The 16,403-nt window shown below is 36.9% G+C and overlaps 1 protein-coding gene across 1 annotated transcript in view; it reads right to left on the reverse strand.

Annotated features, from left to right (window-relative positions):
• Window positions 1–13,398, reverse strand: part of vasna (vasorin a) — a 30,285-nt gene extending 16,887 nt beyond the window's left edge. The window contains exon 1 of the mRNA XM_051694769.1: window positions 13,225–13,398. The gene's annotated coding sequence lies outside the window, so the exon portion shown is untranslated. The remainder of the gene's footprint in view (window positions 1–13,224) is intronic.
• Window positions 13,399–16,403: the final 3,005 nt, after the last annotated feature.

The following is a 16,403-nucleotide window of genomic DNA, read 5'->3' on the forward strand; positions in this document are numbered from 1 at the left end:
ATCTAATTTAGTCATCAAATTACGTTTTTAAAAATGCACATACTGTCGATTTAGAAACAAATTAATCTTTCAGAACTACAGCACATTATGTACACTCAGGCACGAGAACCATTTGAAGGTGGGTGTGTTTTTAGAAAGATGTCATTATGATCTTCAGAGCATGCAGTGCTTTTGTGTTGCACATTTCTTTCTAAGGGCTTTATATGGTGAGAGTGAAAGAAAGAGAGAGAAAGAGAGAGTGGACTGGAATGCCCATAATGGCACATTTGCTTCTGCTATGAAGAGCATGTTGTTGGGTGGCATAATTTAAGACCATGGCATTATGTGTGTGTGACAACTCTGATAGATACTAGCATTAGCATAGATTAAACACTCCAACTGCATGAGGAAAACCTGATCTCTCATGACTTCTTTAAAGGGTTAGTTCACCTGAATGTCATTCCAAACCTGTATGACTTCCTGTCTTCTGTGGAACACATAAAGAGAAATTTTAAATAATGCGTTGGTCACTTTTTTCCATTCAATTACAATGTAGGGAGACTGGAGCTATTAAGCTTCAAAAATGACCAAAAGCAACATTAAAGCATCATAAAAGTAGTACATACATCATGTGTGCTATATTCCAGGTCTTCTGAAGCCATATGATAGCTTTGTGTGAAAAAAGGTCTGAAATTTAAGGAGATATTCACTTTTTGTCCTTTGCGAAGCTTGAAAGCTCCAATCCCCATTCGCTGTTATTGCATGAAAAAGAGTGACCAGTCGTGTGGGTTTAGAATGCCATAAGGGTGAGTAAATTATGACAGAATTTTCATTTTCGGTTGAACTAATCCTTTAAGGTCAGGTATGTCTGACAAATGTTTCTGTTAAAATACTGACTTTCTTGAACATTGTGCCAATAAACTCTGTAATTAATACCTGATCTGTTCATTCATCTGTGTTTACTACGGGCTAAAGGGCAAACCGGAAAACTTCCCTTGTTCTGTGATAAATGAGGAAAAAGGAGAGAACTGTTTGTTCTTGTCTATACTTGCCTAAACTCTCTCTCTCTCTCTCTCTCTCTCTCTCTCTCTCTCTCTCTCTCTCTCTCCCAGGTATGGTAGAATCAGGACAGGTTGCCAGTATTTTTTTAAGCTCTACCTGTTTTTCTGGCTTATCTTCACACCAAATCAGTGTGTAATGGAGTGAAACATAGCAGCTTTCACCTTGACATTTCTCAAAGAAAAACACACACACGCACACGCACACACACACACTCACCATACAAAAACAGATTAATCTAACCCAGGTGTACACTCATACACCTGCTCAACATGGTCAAGTAGCACCTAAGTTTTTGTACTTCATAATCCACACTACATGGGTGTAAATAAAAAGTGAAAAATCTTGTTTGGCCTGATGCCACAGATTTTAAATGACATTACTCATAGGCGTACACAGATTTCAGGTTCTAGTGTCTGTCACCAGTCAAAGCCCTGACAGTTGAATGATGTTCAAAACTGTTGCGCAGTGAAAGAGTTTCAGTAGATCTCATTGCAAGTGTTCTTCTCAAATTGACTGAAAGGAGTGGAAAAAATCCACTAAATTAAATACTATTGCATGGAAAACAGTCGTATCAATAAAGCATATTGAAACTGCATCTAAATTTAGTATGAATCTGAATGAAAATCTGAATCTAAACTGAAAGTGAATCTGCGCCTACAGTAAATTGAGTGTAGATATGAACGCAAATCAGAATCATGAATCTGAATCTGAATCAGAATCTAAACAGAATGTGATTCTGAATATGAATTCAAATTTAAACTAAAATTGAATCTGCGTCTAAATGAAATGGGAATCTGAATCTAAACAAAGTGAATCTGCATCTAAATGGAGTGGGAATCTGAATCTAAATTGAATTTAATTGAATTTGAATCTGATCAAATCAAATTGAATTGAACTGATTGAGGGGGAAGGAGAGTTACGCTGTTTGCGACATGGACATGCTGCAACAAAGCGCCCCACCATCCCCTTTTTGCCCCCCAGGGGGTGTCCTGTCTTCAGACCATCTGTGTCAGCTTGTGTGTTTTCTGTGTCAGGGGCTGTCTTCCGTCTGTAAGAGCAGGGCAAATCTCACAGCACACACACATTTTTCCTGGCAACTGATTCACCTTTCTCACAGATAGGCCAATAGATAAGACATGAAGGCATCAACACCACCAAAAAAAAAAGTACAGAAAAGTACCATGGTACTGTTTTTGGACTCTTAAGTACCTTGGAGTACAATGAAAAAAAATCACAGGACGAATCACACTGTACAGTGTATATACAGGGTTTCTATGGTCATGGAAAATCTGAAAATATTGGGGATTTTTTTTAAATTCAGATTTCCATGGCTGGAAAAGTCATGGACATTTCTATCGTATACGTTTTTCTAGTTAAGGTCAGCTTAATATTGCATTGTCTAGAAAGTTCTGTGAAATTATGTTTAAAAATCCTTATCCAGTAATCTCAAACAACTGGAAAAGTAATTGAAATCATTGGTCAAAAGGTGTGGAAACCCTGTATGTACTGTTTCAAAGCATTATGTTGTTGTTCCCATTTGGAACTGTACCATGGTACTGCCTCTATCCTCTTTTAGTAAAGGGGTATGTACACAAAAATGCTATAAAAAAGTGTCAATGTGTGTATGTGTATTTCATCAATCAGTAATGACCACAGAAACCCTGTTTAGAGCTCAACATCACCTCAGTCCTGACCTCCATGTCGGCATTTTTCAACCGACAAGCCATTAAAACAAATAAACGATGGGACACCAGGGTTCGTTCATCTTCAGTGATGTAGGGGTATGTTGGAACAAGACCAAAAAAAATCAGTCTCTCATCAAATGATGTGCTAACAAGTATACACAGCTCAAACAGATTCAGTCATATGTGTATGTGACAAATGGAGCAGACTGTATTATATCAGCCAATTATACTGTATAGGACAATAATAAATAAACAATACAACAAATTTGTTGATTACTGTAGCAGCAATCTACTGTAGTTGTGTTGCATCGCTCGCTTTCTGAGTAGACAGTCTCTAAGGGTCTCTCAAGTAACTAAATACGAGGAAAGTTCTCCATCACTCTCTAACACACTCCTCTGTCTGTGTACTGTTGCACCTTACTGAAAAATAATGAATGACAGAGCATACATGTGTTTTAGGGGTCGCAAGTTTGCCCCTTGCTTATCTGACCCCAGCTTATCTGATCTACCTTGGCAGATTGCCGAAGAACTAGCCTTTTCTGAGACACAGATCAACTGTGACACTGACCAAGCTTGTAAAAAGTTACAGAGCTAAACCTGTTTAGTACACTAAAGTTACCTCGAATGTGCGACCAGACACGCACTGACAAAAACATTTTTTAGACTAAAGGTTTCTTTACAATGAACTACAATATGTGATCTTCACATATAAAAAAGGATAGCCAAAAGAAGGTCATTTACATTAGTAGAAGTATTAAAGGTGTAGTAGCAGAAACAGCCTGTTTATGGTTATGTAATTTTTCCAATGGTAAAATACTTTCTTTTATTCCAGCTTAATATGCAAAGACAACTACAAGTAAGCCATATGTTGGTGGATTCCTTCAAAAACTGCGAAAACTGTGGCGTTGTGGCACTATCAAAACATTGTTCTGTATGTTTGAGCATCGCAACCAGTCTGACACAGCAACGTTGGCTCAACCAATGGTGTGGGTTTGGGGTGGGACTATCGTTTCTTCATCAATGACAGCCGGGGGGGAGTGTTTAGCAAACCTGTTTGAAAACAACTTTTTTGCAATTCCTCTGGTGATGCTCGTGGCACAGAAACTGCACAAAACAGTTATGGTAAACTAAATTACGACAGTTTATGATGCACAAGTTTACCAAGTATGGTGCCTTGATCCCACAACAGCATAAAAAAAATCTAACTTTGTATCACACAATTCTGACTTAGTCACAATTGCAACTTAATATCGTGCAATTGTGACAATTTCTCATAATTACGAGATATAAAATCGCATTTGCAACTATTTCTCCCAACTTTATTTCTCATTATTACGATATAAACTCGTACTTGTGACTATTTCTTGTCATCACAACTATATCCCACAATATCTTTACCAACACATTATTCAAAAAACTTTATATCACACAGTTGTGACTATTTACTATAATAATGAGATATAAACTCACAATTGCATCTATTTCATGCAATTGCGACTTTATCATGCATTTGCCACTATTTTTATTAATTACAAGATGTAAATTCACAATTGCAAAAATTTCTCACGCTTGCAACTATATCATGCTACTGCGACTTTTTTCTCATAATTATTTGATATAAACTTGCAATTGCAACAGTTTCTCCCAATTGCAATGATATCACGCAATTTCAACGTTATTTCTTGTAGATATGAGAGTGTGGCAGGGAGGAGGGCGGGGTCGGGTCGTGATGCTGCACCAGTGTAACGAAGTTCAATGGAAAGGAGGAGGCGACAGGCGCATTGGGAGAACCGGGACTTTTCCCGGTGGGCCGGTCGTGAAATGGGGTCACATGGGCCGCCGCGTTATGCAGAACCCGCCACAAAACGGCGCTGGGATATGCGGAAGGGGGCAGCGATATGCAGAAAAGGACAGTGAATTCATCATGCATTTACTACCATTTCTCATAATTACAAGATATAAACTCACAATTGCAACTGTTTCTCACGCAACTGCGACTTTATATCACGCAACTCTGACTTTATATCACACAACTGTGACTTTATATCACACAACTGTGACTTTATATCACACAACTGTGACTGTATGTCATGCATTTGCCACTATTTCATGTAATTACAAGATATAAAACTTGTTCTATTTCTCACATTCACAACTATGTCATGCAGCTGCAACTTTATATCATGCCATTGCAAGTTATAGAGTCACAATTGTGAGATATAAAGTCAGAAATACCTCTTCTTTTATTTCATGGCAGTATCCGGCTTCTATAACTAAGTGTGTATATGTAGTTATTTGTTTTTTGCAGGCATATTTTTTTTCGTATAAAAACACTGTTCCTTTAGCCTAATAAAACTCAGCTTAAGTAATCATAGAAGCAGATCCCTTTGATCAAACAGCACTCTCCAGAGCTCCTGCATTTGAAGGTCTGCAGACGGATGTTTGCCGTTCTTGACTTGTGAAAACCTGAACACCACCCAACACACGCAGCCAAAGAACATAACTTTCTCTCTCTCAGTATTTTAGCATAGTGTTTCATCTGCATTGGCAAAAGAATGTATGTTCGGTATTTCTTTTTTTTTATGGACCCAGTTTTGAATAAGAAACGGTCATTGGTTCCCAACCTTAGTGCCCAGGCTTTCAAGGCTTGTTAATGATTTGGTTATGTAATTCTTGTTGCAACTGGCTTTCTTCACAAATAATGAACTTCAGTGCTGCATCAGATTTTAGGACTTTGAGTATAATCAGTACAATCCAAACAACAAGTGACGTGATCTCCGGGTTTCCATTCGAGTCTGAATCTCCATGACCTTTAATAAGAGCCAGAGTCACACTCAAGAAACAGAAGCCCCAAACTTTACAATCAAAGGGTTTCTGTCCAAATAATCTTCATGTTAAACACTTGACTTTACCACAAACTCATTAAGGCCAATCTTCACTCAACATCCACATACACTTATTCCTGTACACTGTCTTAACGTCCATCATGCAGTTATTAACACTGTGACTGGGAAGCTCCTTGTGAGATACTCCCATATTTAGTTGTCATGGTGACATGACCCGAACACTTATTAGTTGACCCTTGGGATTAGTCCAAGCCTGGCCAAGGGGGGTTAAGCCTTCACCTCTGAGTGCCCACTCCAACATCCCACAAGCCCCTTAATTAAATTGCTGAGACACTGTGTCAGGAATGTTTGCCTATGCTTTTTGGTTGCTCTCTTTCTGTATATCTCCCTCTGTCTTTACTTTTCTCATACGCTCATCACTCCTTCGTAATCTAACTGCCCCCCTTGGAGTTTGCCCCTCCCAACTGATGACTGGCAGCTTGCCAGCTGATCTCAAACTCTGACTGAACACAAACAAGAAAGTGTTAACATGCAGAGTACAGTTATTACCACAAATTACTTAAAGAATGCAGTAAAACTTAGAGTAAATTGCTAATGACATATCAAATGTATCTCACAACTGAACTCTTGGCCTGGTTTGACGTCATTCATAAACAAGAACTCAAGAACTCACAAAGAAAACAAATAACTTGGGTTTTCCTCTTATCAAGAGAACTATTTTACTCTGTATAAGATTCCTGAATTGGCTATATAGTTCTTTGGAGATTGAAAAAAAGTTCAAAATGTTACACTATGGGATCTTCAGATCAGTGTATTGGTTTCTGGGATGGTTTTCTAAAGAACTTCAGAATAAAACCTCCTTTTTAGAACTTAAACAGGTTGGCCTATGGCTACAGGCTATAAAAACAATTTGGTTCTCTCTGAAACCTTTCAGACTGTATACTAAACTCCTATATATATATATATATAACCCTAACCCATATGTATATATATACACAGTTGTGCTCAAAAGTTTGCATACCCTTGGAGAATTGGTAATATATGTACCATTTTTAAAGAAAACATGAGTGAGCAGGCAAAGCACATTTATTTTATTTCTTATGGGATTCATATTCAACTGTAGGTTATAACAGAATGGCACAATCATAAAACAAAACATGGCAACAAAGAAAAAAATGAAATGACCCCTGTTCAAAGTCTGCATACCCTTAGTTCTTAATACTGTGTATTGCCCCCTTTAGCATCAATGACAGCATGCAGTCTTTTGTAATAGTTGTCTATGAGGCCCCAAATTCTTGCAGGTGGTATAGCTGCCCATTCATCTTGGCAAAATGCCTCCAGGTCATGCAAAGTCTTTGGTCGTCTTGCATGAACTGCACATTTGAGATCTCCCCAGAGAGGCTTGATGACTATCAACCGACAGCCTGAATGTCAATACAGTACAATACTGTACATTCTATATATATATACTTCTTTATACATTTTAATTTTTTATTTTTTATTGAATAATGTGTATCTATATAGTGCGTATTGTATACTGTACAGTGTATGCTATTATTTGTATATTGTTGAGTGTAATTATGTGTATAACAGATGTTTAAATTGTGTTGTGTTAATTTGATGTTATTGTAAATTGGTATATGTCTCATCACTGTCACGACTGCTATGTTGATCGGAACTGCACCCAAGAATTTCACACACCATTGCACTTGTGTATATGGCTGTATGACAATAAAATGATTTGATTTGATTTGATTTGATGATATTAAGGTCAGAAGACTGTGATGGCCACTCCAGAACCTTCACCTTTTTCTGCTGTAACCACTGGAGGGTCAAACTTGGCCTTGTGCTTAGGGTCATTGTCGTGCTGGAAAGTCCAAGAGTGTCCCATGCGCAGCTTTCGTGCAGAAGAATGCAAATTATCTGCCAGTATTTTCTGATAACATGCTGCATTCATCTTGCCATCAATTTTCACAAGATTCCCCGTGCCTTTAGAGCTCACACACCCCCAAAACATCAGTGAGCCACCACCATGCTTCACAGTGGGGATGGTATTCTTTTCACTATAGGCCTTGTTGACCCCTCTCCAAACATAGCGCTTATGTTTGTGACCATAAAGCTCTATTTTGGTCTCGTCACTCCAAATTACAATGTGTCAGAAGCTGTGAGGCATGTCAAGGTGTTGTCGGGCATATTGTAACTGGGCTTTTTTGTGGCACTGGCGCAGTAAAGGCTTCTTTCTGGCAACTCGACCATGCAGCTCATTTTTGTTCAAGTATCGTCGTATTGTGCTCCTTGAAACAACCACACCATCTTTTTCCAGAGCAGCCTGTATTTCTCCTGAGGTTACCTGTGGGTTTTTCTTTGTATCCCGAACAATTCTTCTGGCAGTTGTGGCTGAATTCTTTCTTGGTCTACCTGACCTTGGTATCAAGAGATCCCCGAATTTTCCACTTCTTAATAAGTGATTGAACAGTAATGACTGGCATTTTCAAGGCGTTGGATATTTTTTTATATCCTTTTCCATCTTTATAAAGTTCCAATACCTTGTTACGCAGGTCTTTTGACAGTTCTTTTCTGCTCCCCATGGCTCAGTATCTAGCCTGCTCAGTACATCCACGTGAGAGCTAACAAACTCATTGACTATTTATACACAGACACTAATTGCAATTTAAAAAGCCAAAGGTGTGGGAAATTAACCTTTAATTGCCATTTAAACCTGTGTGTGTCACCTTGTGTGTCTGTAACAAGGCATAACATTCAAGGTATGCAAACTTTTGATCAGGGTCATTTGGGTGATTTCTGTTATCATTATGATTTAAAAAGGAGCCAAACAACTATGTGATAATAAATGGCTTCATATGATCACTATCCTTAAATAAAAGACAGTTTTTTTGCATGATCAGTCATATTTTCAAAATCAATGCCAAAATTTCACAATTTCTGCCAGGGTATGCAGACTTTTGAGCACAACTTTATATATATATATCTTATATATATCTTGATTTGAAATGTAAAAAAATGAAATTAAAAGCTTTTGTATTCATTTAAATTACTAACTTAATATATTTTAATACTATTAGACATTAATACACTATCGAATAATAAAAATGTGAGCAACTGGAAAATGAGTAGATGGTATGCACTAATAAAGACTTATTTGTTCTTTCTTTCTAGCAGCATAAGACACAATAAAGACATATTTGTGTGCTAGTGTGCTTTTAATGAACTTCAAGTGAAATACTGTATGTTCATAGCATCTCTGCCAGCAAATCCTAATCAGAAGGGGTTTGGGTGGCATTCACTCTTTTCTGATATATCTACAGTATACTGTGGAGTGATTAAGTTTTAATATTTTAAAGTCATTCGATCATTATTGATACTGTATTAATATCTTACTTGAAATTATATAATTATTTTAGGTTTATTTATTCATACATATTTTATGGCCAGTGTGGGAAAATGATTGGGAAAAATTTAAATTATCTTAATTTTGCCAAAAATATGTTTCTTGCAAAATATAATGATCATAAATAGCTTATTTTGTACATTTATAAAATTCTCTGGTTGAAGTGCACTTTAAATTGGAGTGAGAGATACTGGGGTGAGTGACTGTAATTTTGCTCACAGATGATTGGTCCAGAATCTGGATGAAATCTCTGATCGGGAACATAACCTGGCCCGGAGCAGGTTATTGGATTAGTGTATGTTACTATGGCAAGGAACCCCGATGAAAGTCTATCCACTTTACTGGTACCACGAAGTTTAAACTTATCTAGCTAGCTGCTTTGTGACATGGAAAAAAAATAATAGAAAATATTTTTTTTAAAAAAAGGCTTTGATGACTGAGGAGTTAAAATATGATTTGTTGGAGGTTTAGTGTGTGCCTATTGTTGTAAAGTATTCTGACAATTAATCAAATGTAGTAAATAAATAAATAAAAATCCAAGTTGAAATATTACAAAATCCCAAGAATGACACCGCAGTAAAGATAGTCTGCGGTTTGAAATTCAGACTTCGATTGGCTATAAATCCGCTATTCGCTGTCGTAGATATGTAAATAATGTTGCATGTGATTCTTCATGATTTGTGAATTCGGATGACATCATCCTCCGCTCCGCAATCGGTCATTTAAATTTATGACTCTTCATTTTCTAATCCAAATAGCTTCAAAAGTTGAACACCTAGAAGACTGAAACCACTCTCATCTTGACCAATCTGATTTGTGAATTTTTTCACAACAGTTTGTTTTCCTGTCAACCCTTTTTAAGTGCATGAGTCGGGAAGGTGAAAATAAGCGCTCTTCACATTTAACGGCTATTTCCAGTAAACACGCAATCTGGGTTCATGCAAATTCACTTGTATTAAATAGAGCCTGATTGGTGAAACCTTTCACAATCACATTTGGTCGTGTTTGATTGCGTCTTACTGCTCTACCCCCATTGCGTTGTGTAATAATAACAATATAGGCTGTGTCAATGGATAATGCCATCAGAGAAATCAGCTTATAATTAGGAATGTACCGATCCGATACCTGGATCGGTATCGGCTCTGATACTGATGTTTTAAGACAGATCAGGTATCGGTCTGACGATCCCGATCAAAATCCGATACTGTGTGTTAGCCATGTTCATTACTGTCAAGCTCCAAAAATGGCTCGTGCATTTTAATCAAAGACATGCGATAGCTTTGTGAATCGCAAAATGCTGTGTTTAAAAAGTAAACGTATAGTATGCGCAGCGCGTTAGCGCTGCTCTACTGACACACAAACTCACGCACAGGCTGGTGATGCACTCACGGCTATCTGTAGCCTTCACATCGGTGTGCAATATTTGAACGCTACTCACAAACAACATCTCAGATGTAGATGCTCAATAGATCAATTCACTTATAATATGCATTTAGAACGGCACCGGAGGAGCATTTTACCAGAATTTGAATAAGAAGCAAATTAAACTACTGTGAACTCACCTACATACAGACACACTTACAGGACTTCCTGGAGAGTTCAATATGTCAAAATAAAGGCCACGATTGAAATATATTACTGTTGTATTTAAAATTCTAAAAGTCAATGATAATAAAAATAACAATAATTTATTATTATTACCATTATTATTTGTTTACAAAATATTACAATATTTAAGTTGAATGGGATCCCAAAAATAACTGTGTGAATGAATAGTGGACTGATACCTTACAACTAAATTGAACAAAAAAAGAGATCCTTAAAAGTCCAGATACAAGTTGAAAACATTTTGCAAAGAAAACTTATTTTCTTTACTACTGAAGACTTAGACTGGAATTACTGTTAATTTTGCGGCAGCATTATTCAGTAAAGTAGTTAACAATAAAGTTTTTCTTAATAGGCTATACATTTATATTGAAATAATGTGAAGTTAGAGGTTTGTGTTTCTTTAAGTATTAAAGAGTACTCCCAATTAGTATCACACAATAAAGTAAAGATATTCTAAACTGATTATGCAAAAAAACAACACTGGTATCGGATTGGGATCGTTATCGGCCGATACTGAGATTTCAGATATCGGTATCGGATCGGAAGAGAAAAAGTGGTATCGGTGCATCCCTACTTATAATTCTAAAAACTGAGCACCTAGACGGGTCACAGTAAGCTCAAAGAACCATAATAACACCATTAAAGTAGTTTAATGATTTCATGATTTGTGAATTTTTGTCTCTTAGCCCTTTTTTGAGTTCTTGAGTCAACAGTTTACCTGAAAAATCAGTGTTATAGGCTTTGAGAGGGCACATTCTGCAAACACATGATAATTATGATGTAAAAACTTTCACAGATTGAATTGAATAATTTTCATGGCTTCATGCATATTGGCATTGTGAAAAATTAAGGATGTAAGCCAAAAAAGTAATAAAAGGCCTAAAACTCTTAAAACTGAGCACATAGACGGGTCATACTAGGCTCACATTGACCTTAATGATTTGTGATTTTTTTTAACAGATCCGTTTTTGTCATTTAACCAATTTTTTTAGTTCTGGATTCAACAGTTTTCCTGAAAAATCAGTGTTATAGGACTTGAGAAGTCACATTCTTAAAACGCATGATAATTATGATGGAAAAACAATAGTTTTACACAAAACTGGATTTGTGAAAAATTTCAGAGATTGATTTGATTTTGATGGCTTTGGTTTGCTGTTGACAGATAAAATTTTGATATGGATGATATGTCAACTAGCTAGTCATTTTATTTAACCCTTGTGCGGTGTTCGGGTCATTTTTGACCCATTTTGTTTTGGTTTCTTTAATAAAAAAATGGTTTCATTCATCTCAGTGGGCCAAGGCTTGGTTACTTTTCTTTCATTTGCCATCTGAACACATTGGACTGGATTTGATGAGTTTAGCTCCAGTGACAAAAAAGTAACACTCGTTGTGTTCCGGGTCATTTTTGACCCACCATAGGAAATGAATGGGAAAGACTAAAACACAGAACCATTATTACACTAAGCCTATAACACTGATTTCTCAGATAAACTGTTGACTTAAGAACTCAAAAAAGGTTTAAATGACAAAAAAATTATCTGTGAAAACATTTACAAATCAGGATGGTCTATTTAAGCCTAGTGTGACACGTCTAGGTGCTCATTTTGTAGAATTATAAGACGTTTATTGGTTTTATGGCTTAGAAAATGTGTATTTCACAATGCCAATATGCAAGAAGCCATCAAACTGAGTCAATTCAATCAGTGAAAGTTTTCACAAATCCAGTTTTGTATGAAACTAGTGTTTTTCTATCATTATAATTATCATGTGTTTGCAGAATGTGACCTCTCAAAGCCTATAACACTGATTTTTCAGATAAACTCTTGACTGCAGAACTCAAAAAAATGGTTAAGAGATAAAAACTGATCTGTGAAAAAATTCACAAATCATGAAGGTCTGTTTGAGTTTACTGTGACCCGCCTAGATTGTCAGAGTTTAGAATTATAAGATGTTTTCTGTGATGCATTATCCATTGACACAGCCTATATTGTAATTATTATACAAGGCAATGGGGGAGGAGCAGTAAAACGCAATCAAACGCGATTGTGAAAGGTTTCACAAATCAGGCTCTATTTAATACAAGTGAACTTGCATGAACCCAGATCTGAATTTCAAACCGCAAACTATCTTTACTGCGATACGAATGACCAATAATCGTATTATTCCTTTACCATTTACATCCTCTATGACACTCTAATGCCCTTTCGCTTTTAAGATGTATCGCCTCATATTAGCGAGCCCTCCGTGTCGTGCGGAATATTAGTAGATAATCTGAGGAATGTTTCAACTTGAGTTCACAGAAACTATCCGTCACCGACCGAGCATCAGCATCATTTTAAAACGGGCATGCTTTAGTGAAGGTCTGAGTTCACTATGAGACTATTTATCATTCAAGAGGCGTCCGCGGACTGACAATCAGATGTGCAGCGTGCGCTAAAACAACAATTTTATTCGTGCGATTAAAACTCTGGACCTATTTAACCGGTTTCCTATTAGCTCATTGAATTTTCTTTATGCAAAAGCATTTGCCGATTCATTAAAAATTTTTTAAAAAAAATATCAATATAGTAGGCTATAAATATGGGAATATTCAGCGTGTATCCAATAATAAAAAATAATTCACAGAACTGCTCACCTGTAAAAACACGCCAGCAAGGAGACGACAGAATGAAAGAATGACGTTTAAAACTCTTGTAGAGTCATTCCCCAAGAAGGAATAATTTCTCTTGAAAGTGCTCTTTCACTAACATCAACATGTACTGTTCCCGATCCGCACACGTTGCGTCCATGCAGATGTCTGAACTTTAGGAACACAGTGGTGTTTCACTGAATGACAGGAGCGCAACACCTCCACAGTTTTAGGAAGGAGGAGTAAAACTTTTGAGACTTCATAACTCCAGCTCTCCGTCGCCGGGTTGTGGTGACATCGGGTATGTTCAGTTGCCTACTAGCATACCAATTCTACTAGGAATGTATTTTGAAGTATACAGTACTGTGAAGTATGCAGTAGGCAGTTTGTACATTTTCACATTACATTGCATGAAAAGTGCCGCCAAATTATCATCTTGTAAACAAACAAACAAAAAATGGGTAATTTGTAGTTGTAATCAAATTTTTTGTAAAACTGTGGAAGTCCAATCAAATTATGAATCAAGAATGTAATGTTAAAAATCGCGGCTCATAACAGGGTACAAGAAGGCTAAAGGCCCCCGGTTTAAAAAGCAATTTGTTTTTATTTTCTCACAAAACACTAAATAACAACAAAAACCGGCAAAGCACTTTCCCTAAATGCCTGTTTTTCTGTCACTATGCGCTGCAAAATTGTACTCATCATGTGCAATGACTGAGCCCCTTAGAGGACAGGGCAGGAATTATTTTATTTGTATTTTATTTTTATATATATATATATAAGTTTTGTGTGCCCTCGCAATAGTACCTTGCAATACATTTTGCTGAAAAAATTTGTGTTAACCATGGTTAATCTTGTGGTAACTATGGTTTTACAACAAATATCATGCGAGGGAATGCAAACTATTGCAAGAGTACGCAAAACTTATTGCGAGGGAACACAAAACCTATTTCAAGGGAACGCAAAACTTATTGCAGGGGAACACAAAACTTATTTCAAGGGAACGCAAAACTTATTGCGAGGGAACACAACTTATTGCGAGGGAACACAAACTATTGTGAGGGAACACAAAACTATTGTGAGGGTACAGAAAACTTATTGTGAGGGAATGCAAACTATTGTGAGGGTACACAAAACTTATTGTGAGGGAATGCAAACTATTGTGAGGGTACACAAAACTTATTGTGAGGGAATACAAACTATTGTGTGGGTACACAAAACTTATTGTGAGGGAATGCAAACTATTGTGAGGGTACACAAAACTTATTGTGAGGGAATGCAAACTATTGTGAGGGTACACAAAACTTATTGTGAGGGAATGCAAACTATTGTGAGGGTACACAAAACTTATTGTGAGGGAATGCAAACTATTGTGAGGGTACACAAAACTTATTGTGAGGGAATGCAAACTATTGTGAGGGGACACAAAACTAATTGAGAGGGAAAGCAAACCATTGCAAGGGAACACGAAACTTATTGTGAGGGCACGCAGAACAATTTCAGAAGATTTCTGAAGAATGTTCAAATAGGTCTCGCATTGACTGATCTGATCACAATGGAGATTTGTTGTTGTTGTTGTTGTTGTTTTAGAATGCTTGATATGTACAGTACATGCCAAATGTGATTGAAATTAACTGTAAATTGTGCACCCTTTTCTGAAGTGGTTAAACTAATGCAACTTATTGGAGGGTATGCAAAACTTATTGTGTGGGAACGCAAACAATTGCAAGGGAACGCAAAATTTATCGCGAGGGCATGCAAACTAATGCGAGGGAAAGCAAAACTTATTGTGAGGGAACGCAAAACATATTGTGAAGGAACACAAACTATTGTTAGGGTACGCAAAACTTATTGTGAGGGAATGCAAACTATTGCGAGGGAACGTAAAACTTATTTTGAGGGCATGCAAACTATTGCGAGGGTACACAAAACTTATTGTGAGGGAACGCAAACTATTGCGAGTGGAAAGCAAAACTCGTTGCAAGGAAATGCAAACTATTGCGAGGGCATGCTAAACTTATGTGAAGGCAAGCAAACTATTGCGAGGGCACGCAAACTTTTGCGAGGGTATGCAAAACTAATTGAGAGGGAACGCAAACTATTGCAAGGGCATGCAAAACTTATTGCGAGGGAACACAAACTATTGCAACACAGAACTTATTGCGAGAGCACGCAAAACTATTTTAGAAGATTTCTGAAGAATATAACTATTTCTGAAGAATGTTCAAATAGGTCTTGCATTGACTGATCCAATCACAATGGAGATTTGTTGTTGTTGTTTTAGAATGCTTGATATGTACAGTACATGCCAAATGTGATTGAAATTAACTGTAAATTGTGCACCCTTTCTGAAGTGGTTAATCTAATGCATCTTAATTTGTAACTCAAAGAAATTTCTTGCTGTCTCAAAAGTATTTGCATAAGTTAACAAATTTTGCCGTATTACTATTACCCCATCTTCACTATATAACACTACACACATTATATCACACACATTGGGTTTTAGAGTTGCAGATTGTAAACTTGTGTGTTTGCTTGTAATGGCAAGCTTAACAATTGGCAGGTTTATTTGTATTAGTGTGTGAAAACAGTATTTTATAACCGGTGTCTTAGGAAATCGTCAACGGTGTCAAAATACACTTCCGACGTTCACCCAAAATAGCACTGAGAGACACTGTTTACTTCTTCCAATACCAAGTTTGCACAGAGGAACTTGAACATGGTCCATCTTCCATCAACTGACTCCAACTTATCAATTGTGTTTTTATGCAACATCACAATGCTGTATTAAGCTAACCACTAAGCGTCCTCAGATATGCTACCTAATATAACATGCTGCTATATTAGTAATATACTGTACACAAAACTTTTTATTATGTTTTTCCACCAGGTGTACACTGCAAAATATTTTTTGCATTCTACTTCAAGTGGAGATGTGCACTCCTCCCTTGTGTTCACTACTCCAAAACCGCAAACTAAAACATGGCAATTGATGTGAACGCTTAAGGTTTTTGAGCTTTAGCATCAACATGACTTTGTACATTAAGCTGTGATTAATAGGAGGGATTTTGTCTTTAGCTCTATGTTTCATTAGTTTTGCCCAACGCTGCTCACTCCATGTACACTCTGAGATATTTATGAGACAACTTTGACAATGTCACCCAAACACTCAGCTCTTATTCATG

This window comes from Myxocyprinus asiaticus, chromosome 50, assembly GCF_019703515.2.
Source record: "Myxocyprinus asiaticus isolate MX2 ecotype Aquarium Trade chromosome 50, UBuf_Myxa_2, whole genome shotgun sequence".
NCBI lineage: Eukaryota > Metazoa > Chordata > Actinopteri > Cypriniformes > Catostomidae > Myxocyprinus > Myxocyprinus asiaticus.